Source organism: Haliaeetus leucocephalus, unplaced genomic scaffold, assembly GCF_000737465.1.
Source record: "Haliaeetus leucocephalus isolate CR32 unplaced genomic scaffold, Haliaeetus_leucocephalus-4.0 Scaffold763, whole genome shotgun sequence".
In the NCBI taxonomy this organism is placed as follows: Eukaryota; Metazoa; Chordata; class Aves; order Accipitriformes; family Accipitridae; genus Haliaeetus; species Haliaeetus leucocephalus.
The window spans coordinates 2,962,590-2,970,859 of NW_010973199.1; the positions used below are offsets into that span (position 1 = coordinate 2,962,590).

At 38.9% G+C, this 8,270-nt stretch overlaps 1 protein-coding gene across 1 annotated transcript in view; it reads left to right on the forward strand.

Moving 5' to 3' along the window:
- Positions 1 to 428: 428 nt before the first annotated feature.
- POT1 (protection of telomeres 1) overlaps positions 429 to 8,270 on the forward strand; it is an 81,646-nt gene continuing 73,804 nt past the window's right edge. Inside the window, exon 1 of the mRNA XM_010581290.1 lies at positions 429 to 529. The gene's annotated coding sequence lies outside the window, so the exon portion shown is untranslated. The remainder of the gene's footprint in view (positions 530 to 8,270) is intronic.

The following is an 8,270-nucleotide window of genomic DNA, read 5'->3' on the forward strand; positions in this document are numbered from 1 at the left end:
TGAAGAGAAAGGGGGTCTCTCGTAGCCCGGAGACCCCGCCGCCTCGGCTTGGCCTCGGGGCCGTCGCCGCCGCCCCGGCGAGCTGAGCCGGTGCCATTGCCTTTGGCCGCCCCGGCGCTTTGCTAGGCTGTGCTTTCCACTGTGAGCCCTGCAGTCGTGCCTTGCACCGTTCTTCCCTACCTGAGCTACCATGCGCATGGTCTCTGCTGCGGGAATTGAGTCCCGGCTTTGACAAACACAGCGCTTTACGCATCAGAAATGATCTTCCCTTTCCTTTGTAGGCACTGAGTATACCGAGAAGAAATTTTTGTTGTTAATACGCCTGTGCTAACACATCTAAGCTCTTAGTTTTAAAGGTCTCAGCTTCTTGTAATTGCTGGATTGGCTCTCTGAAGTGGTTGCAGTTCACGTCCTGAAAGGATCTGCTTTGCAGCCCTCTCTTCTTGAGGTCTGTTTTGCCGTGGGTGACTGCTTTCTAGAGCTGAAATGTGGTTGAGATAATGGCAGTGTAAGAATCCATTTTCCTCAGGTAACGCTTGATTGTGGCCTCCTTTGCACAATATCAGATTAGTAAATTTTAACCTGAAATTAGTAAAGGAGATTTTGGGTTGGGTTGGGGCTTTTTGAGACTTCTAGTTGTGTTCTAGTGAAAATAAGTACCAACTGGGGTATTAAGAGTATGAATAGCGTAGGACTTATTTCTAGAAGATAAGTGCCTGAAGATCTGCAGCAACAGCAAGCTGAAGCCTTGCAGATAAGGGAATGAGATGTGTCACACTGCTGACTCAGTTTCTCCTTCTGTTTTAGTTAGCTGACATGGTGTTTTCTCCTCCTGAGAATTCTCAAGAAAATCATAAGTTACAAGATTAGACTATTACAAAAATTGTAGACTACAGGTCTTGTTCTTTATGAATGGCCCTCTTGATTTCATTAAGACTGCTGTATGACAAAAGATTTCTCTTGTGAATGATTGTAGGTTGAGTTTGCGGTAGTTCTGTACTGTCTGCTTTGTTCAATGGTGTGAACGTTCATTCTTATGAGAAAATTTCGCATAAACTATACAAAGAGTGTATGGCTGTGTCTACATATGTGTGTGCATTTAAAGTGAGGCATTACCTATTTCATGATTGTTTTAACTTGCACAGTTAGCCCAAATATTGCACTGCCTAGTGTTTGTGTTTACAGGGGCTTCAGTTATCTACCATTTTGACTGACTAAATCAATAAGGTGCTGATGCTTTTGGCCATTCCTTCATTCTTCATGAAACTTTGGTGAGGTTTCCTCCAGAGGTCTACACAATGATGTGTTTTATTCTGTGATCTGGAGAATGAGTTTACATGTCTCTTCAAGTAGAATCTGCTTTGCTAGATAAGGAATCTCCTCATGCCACCGACTGCTACAGCTTCCTTTTCCCAAACTGACATTAATCCCCTTTATGTCATTTTCATGTGTCACTGAAGTATTTCTGGGTTGTAGAGAAAGGAGTAATCTTTCCAATTTAGCCCTCACTTCTTGTGTTTTCTTTGCTTTTCTGCTCCAAATCTAATCTCTCATTAGTTCTTGAAGAAAAGTTGTGTTTTAGAGGAGGCTACAGAAGAATAGTCCATTTGTTGTAGTGAGAACTAGAGTAGTTCATTCATATTTTGAATTTTTGGCAGTATGAACTAAAAGTGGTAAAGCTTGTCTTGCATCTTGTAATTTAGGGTGCTATTAGGGGCTCAGTTTGGTTTTCGGGTTTTTTTAAATTTATTTTTGCCTTTTACATATGTCTCGATGATTTTCTTTGGAAGGAAATAGCAGAATTGTAATGTTTTAGAGAACTAGACATGATGGAGAAAAAATATGGTGGACTTATCCATCAAATAAAGACAATGGGGAAAAATCTTGCTTTGTGATCTCTTTGTCCTTTTCCAGAAAATGCTTGTTTCTCTTGATCTGGGAGGAAAAAAACCAAGATATTAACTCTGACTGTCATTACCCTATTTTCCTTATATTACTTTTCCTTGTGTGGCCTCAGATATATGAGGTCTATAGGACATCACTACATTACTAGTAAAATGAGTTTTCTTCTGATTTGTTATAATCTGTGAAAGTTCAGTTGATCTTCACTGAATCCTAGAGGTTCGTTCTCCTTGCTCAAAAGAATTCAGTAACTTGTATATTCAGAATGTATGTGGAGTGATTTCTGGTTCTAACAGGAGGCTGACTTGGTCCATCAGTCATGGCTAATAAGATGTTTTCCACGGCTAGAACGTTCCCTGGGGCTTTAGACTATTATAAGTCATGTTGGTATCTTTAGTTTAACATTGACAGTCTGTGAGAACATTTTTGCATACTGAGCTTGCTACCTGCAGCTTTTTGTACTGAAATCTTTTAGAAACTTTGTACTGCTTCACTGTGTTAATTGCCATACAAAATTTGGCTATTTACTGTTGCTTAGAGAAGCATGGAGGAAGGGGAGGAACAGTGATGAATTGTCTTGATGGTAAGAACAAATCTGCCTTTCCTATGTGGCTTATTTTTCTTTTGATCCTGTCTTTCAGTCACGTTGCACTGGTGTTCGTGTCAAAGGTTCTGTATTTGTGGCTGTGTGGTGGTAACTTCACTTGCAACTACAGCCTCTGGTTTCTTAATGATTTTCAGTGTGCACTGAAGGGTGATATAGCTAATCGGAGAGTTTAAATTCAGGTGTTTTTCCAAACATAATTTAAGATTTTTTTTTTTCTTTAATTATAATGAAAGTTTAAAAAACCTAGAGAAAAAAGATGCAAGGCTTTCACAAAAAGACTTTAATGGTCAGGTTCTTCCTACTACACTATTTTTCAGTGCAAAGCTCAAAAATTACAGTCTTTAAACCTCTTGTAGAGCCACTGTCTGATTCTGTAAGTGCATAAGACTTTGGGTGTATACTTTGTCTTAAACACTGAAGTTACCAGGCTCTCAGAGCTTGTATCTGAGGTGTGCTGCACCTAAATTGAAATGCTAATTATTTTGCTTTCTGTGTGAGCTGATGAAAAGACTGTGAGCCTGAAAGCTTTTCCTGTTTCTTGTGCATGCACAGACCATACCTAGCTGCCCAATTCAGGTCTGTGGATGTTTAAACTCTCAAGCTGCAAGTGAGAAGTATGAGGTAAAGTCCTTCAGATATATTATAGGGATGTTTGTCTTGCTTCTGGACCTAGAGATAGAGCCATTCTGTGACTGCAATATTTTGATGGAATAAAGTCCTCATTCCAGGACAAAAAAAATCTACAATGTCTGCTTATTTCTGTTGAATGTTAACCCTTGCTCAAAACCATTTCTACTAGGCAATTGTTTTCTGGTGTACTGTGGTTTAGGATGGTTTTTATGCTTTTGGAATACATGTTAATATTCTGTAGGCAATAAAGATAAAACTACTGTGTTGTAGTAGATTGTTCCACTGTCAGAAATTTAAGGCCTAGAAAATTCATAGGTAGAAAATCAAGGATAGGGCAGAGCAGCACATAAAAGTTCAGCCTATAGTCATCCTCAGTGTTATATTTCACTTGCTTAAGCAAGTGATATATATCGCCTTCTCTTCCAGGGTGTTACTTGTGGGTTCTCATACAGTGTACATCCTTTCATATGATTTTTTTCTTGTTAAAATTATTAAGCTTTTTGGTTACTCTCCATATTTTTGTCACTTTCCGCTACTGGAAGGCAAAAGGTATTTGTAGTTCACTGCCTTTTTCCTTCTACTCTGTGTATGTGTTGTGTGTCCCTCCTGTTCCAGGAATGTCCCATAATGCTGTCTACCTTTCTTGCAGCCTCTTTATTTTTTAACCACCCATCCTTATGAATAGCTCTGTTTACGCCACATACAGACTTCTTGAGCAGCAGACTCAAGTTGGAATGACTCTTGTCAGTGTTATGAAGTCAGCCTTTTGAGAACAACAAAGATACTTGACAGACTTATTTTCACTTAGCTGCTATTCAGGAGAGCTGTCAACACCAAGGACAGCACTAAAGATATCTTCATGTACATTTGGGAAGCCAGTGCTGTTATCAGTTTGGTTTTGAAAATTTATTTTTATAGCTCTGAGAGCTGGATATTCATGTCTTTGTTTTTAATTGCAGAGAGTGAGAATCTGGGAGCTTCAGTGGTTAGCAGTTAAAATGCATGACCTTTGTTTCGTATGTACAGAAGTTTAAGATCTGGGGGAAAAAAAAAAAATAAAAAAAAATCTTGTTTTCTACCTGAATGTTATTTACATAAATGTCCTAAATTGTAGGATTCTACAGTCAGTAAGTAAGTAATATGGGCAGATCCCACTGCATCAGCCTACTTACGGCTCTTTTTTTAGAAATTTTCCTTTGTAACCTTGAAGGCACATGTGGAATATTTGTCCCATTGAAATAAATGGCAGAGGCTCTTTTTAAATAAAAGCAAGGGAGCTGCAGAATTTGTGGGTAGTTATCAGAGAAAGATGAGGTTTTAAACCCCAGTTCCTTCCTTTGTTTTAACAATGATGCTTGAATTGTAACAAAATGCATCATGCTGTTAGACATCTTTGTGGGAAAAAAAATTCCCAGAAAAGTCTATTTAATTGCTCAAGTACTGTAACAGACAGAAATTAAAAAAAAAAAAAAAGTGTTAATACGTTATGTTGTACATCTCCCTAGCTGATTATAGCGTTGCTGGATGAAGATCAATATTGCTGATTAACTTTGAAAGTTGACTGTTTATAGGTGGAATAGATCAGCTTCTCATCCAGCTGGAATATACTGTGAAGTAGATACTGTGAAAAGCTTTGTGAGACTTCTAGTTGCTCTTTTCACTTGAAAAAAAGGCTTGAAAACCTAGTAAGCTAATGACAATGCTCTCCTGGTTCATGTTTGAAAACATACAGATAAAGGCATCATTTTTAGCATCAGTTAGTGATATTTTATAGAAATTCTAACTCCTAATATTTCACTAGTTAAAGCAGTCAACAGAGACGGAACAGCATCTGCATCTCTGCACCAGGCTTTTACTTCTCCTTCAGCTCAAGTAGAAATTGAAACCTGTCTCGTGTTGTACCTCCCAGCTCTGTGCTGTGGTGGGTTGACCCTGGCTGGATGCCAGGTGCCCACCAAAGCTGCTCTGTCACCCCTTCCTCAACTGGACAGGGGAGAAAATACAACGAAAAGCTCATGGGTCGAGATAAGGAGAGGGAGATCACTCACCAATTACCATCACAGGGAAAAGAGACTCAAACTTGGGGAAATGAATTTAATTTATTGCTGACAAAATCAGAGTAGGATAATGAGAAATGAGAACAAATCTAAAACCACCTTTCCCCCACCCCTCCCATCTTCCTGGGCTTATCTTTACTCCTGAGTTCTACACCTCCTCCCCCTGAGCAGTGCAGGGGGATGGAGAATGGGGGTTGTGGTCAGTTCATAACACTTTGTTTCTGCCACTCCTTTTTTCTCATGCTATTTCCCTGCTCCAGCGTGGGGTCCCACCCACAGTAGATAGTCCTTCACAAACTTCTCCAACGTTGGTTCTTCCCACAGGCTGCAGTTCTTCGCAAACTGCTCCAGTATGTGTGTGAGGTGTCACTGTATCCTATTGGATATGTTTTTAAAGATATAGACTGGGTCTGTCTGGGATGGAGTTAACCCACCACAATAGCACGGACAGTCAGAAGGTATAAAGCACTGGACAGGAGCTTTACAGCTCACTGTTGAGGTTATGGCAGGACTGAAGAATGTGTCATGCATGTTGACGCTTCACCCTTGATTAATGTGTTGTGCCCTCCAGTCCCTCCTGGCCAAAAAAAAAAAAAAGTATCAGCATCGAAACCAAATTTGGTCAACACCATTACTGGTGAATTTTGTGGATGATGTTATGTCTTTCTAGCTCCTTGGCCATTGGATGTTATGAAGGAGAAGGGTATTGAGATTCCAGTTAGAGATTTGTAAGAATTTAGTATCTACTGTTTCATATCAAGTAACTGAATTTGATAATACTTCAGTTTTACCATAGTAAAAGAGTGAGATTTTGTTTCTGTTTTACGATGTGTTGAAGCTCCCTGCCCTGTTGTCCATTCCAGGCAGTTCTTGATCTTGTTTGTGTGTTCTGGGTTTGTTTCAGAAGAGCAAAATTCTCAGTGAGGCAAAAGACTCTCAAAAGCTTAAGTAATTAGGCTTAAATTTGTTGTTTGTTTGAGGTGTAAGCTTGTCATTTGTTCGAGGTGTAAGCTAAGGTGTTCTACTCTGCAGTTGGGACAGGTTAACATGGTACACAGGTAATTGCTGAGGTGACACAATTTGTAAATGTAGCTAATTCTTGTCCAGTTACCTGTCCCTATATAAGTTCTTTCTGCACCTATCCCAGGTAATAAACTTTTTGAGTCGTCTCTTCTTAGTAGTCAAGCTCTTAAATTTACTCATCAGTATTTGGTAAGCTATGTTTGTTGCTCAAAATCTATGGTGTTTTGAGTAACAGTGCCTCCTGGAGCCTCTGTGTCTTCTGAATGTCGTAAAGCCTCCTTATTTCATGCATACTGGAGAGGAAGTTACAGAGAAACAAGTTGCTTGTTGAGTTATGTTGTAAAGTAGGGGAATATTCATTGTAAGCAGGCAAGATGCATGGCAGTGTTGCCTTGTTACTTTCCTGCTCCTGAGTCTCCTGAATTCTTGGGGCTGCTTAGTATTTTGGAGTAGATGAGGACTGGCTTTCAAAGTCTAAGCTGCAATTTAAAATAAGACCCTCAAGTTAGGCAGTAGTGTTTTTCCTGTTTGGGATATGATATTTTATCAGCCTTGCTGAAATATATTTTGCTTTCAAATGCACGCTTTACTGCCTAGATACAATAGCTTAAGAACCCAAAGGTTCTTTTGCTATTACTGCTTTTTAACTCTTAAATGTTAAGATAAAAAGCTCATATTGCTAGTTAAAGGTTAACTAGTCTTCTAAGAATTGGAGATTTAAAATTAATGTATATTATGGCCAACTTTTCACTTGCTACTGTATATGACAAAGTAAAAGGTGCTGTCTGTGACAAGTGATAAGAGAGGTATGTACATTGGAAACTAGGAGAAAAACAAAAGCCAGTCATCCTACGTATAGTCCTTTTAGCTGAGAGATCCTTGAACCAAAGTATATTATTTTATAGAATTCTCATTAGTGAATGTGAATTCTTGGCAATATCTGTTAGACAAGAACAACATCACTGGGGAGTTTCCTGGAATATGGGGAGGAAGAAACAATGGTCATTCACAACTAGAGAAATAGTCATGAGTAATAAGTGAAGTCAGATATCTTTGGATACTGGAGTGATAGTAAGGTGGGATTTTGATTTTTCTGAATAATAATTTTTTTTTTTTTAAAAGAATATCTATAATATTGCTGAGTGTCTGCACCTATATGCATTGACTTATAATCATAACTTATGGTCAGTGGTCTTTCCATTTTGCAATGGCTTCCCATTTCCATTTAATTGTAAGTGAATATTTTGTAAGAATTTGGTCTGCCTAGCACTGAAAAAGCACTTCTGAACTGAAATAAAATCACAGTTTAAGCTTTTTGTGAGTAGAATACCAAGTTTTTATGTCCTTATGTCCACCCAAAAGTATAGGAAGTACTTTTTGTTGTTGTTGTTGTTCTTAACTGTCATATGAAAATTGCTAAACCTGTGTGAAATTAGGACTGTGGCTATAATACTGCCAGCTGGGTTTTTAGAAAACAGAAAGCATTTTTTGCTTGGTTTATTAAAACTTACTGAAAACAGAAGATTGATAATGCTGTGACTTTTCTATAGATACCTAATTTAAATAAAAATTGTACAGCAAACAAAAAGATACCCAAAGAAGAACGAGATGACCATGTAATGAAAAAATATAGCAATAACTACTTATGGCTAGATCACTTACATTTCTCAAATGTGTAACTTCACTATAATAGACTACTCTTGACGTGCGGAAACAGACTCCACAGTCAGTGAGATTGTAAAGTAGGTATGTTCATTCAGCGCTGGGCAGCACGGGGGGTAGTCCCACCAAAGTCGTGCGCGCCTGACTCGGCAGTTTGCTTCAAATTTATACAGTCAAGTGTGACATATACATAGAGTTTTGCAATATGCCTATACATAGGCATGACATATCCCCACTTCATATTAAAATTAGTTCCAAGAAGTCATTTCCCCAAGTTCTTCCCAACTGTGCCTTGCACAGTGCCTCCTCTTGGTGGTCGTTGGGGGTCGTGAAGATGAAGGCTGTATGTCTTCTTCGCGGTGAACTCTTAACCTTCTGGCCCTGCGCAG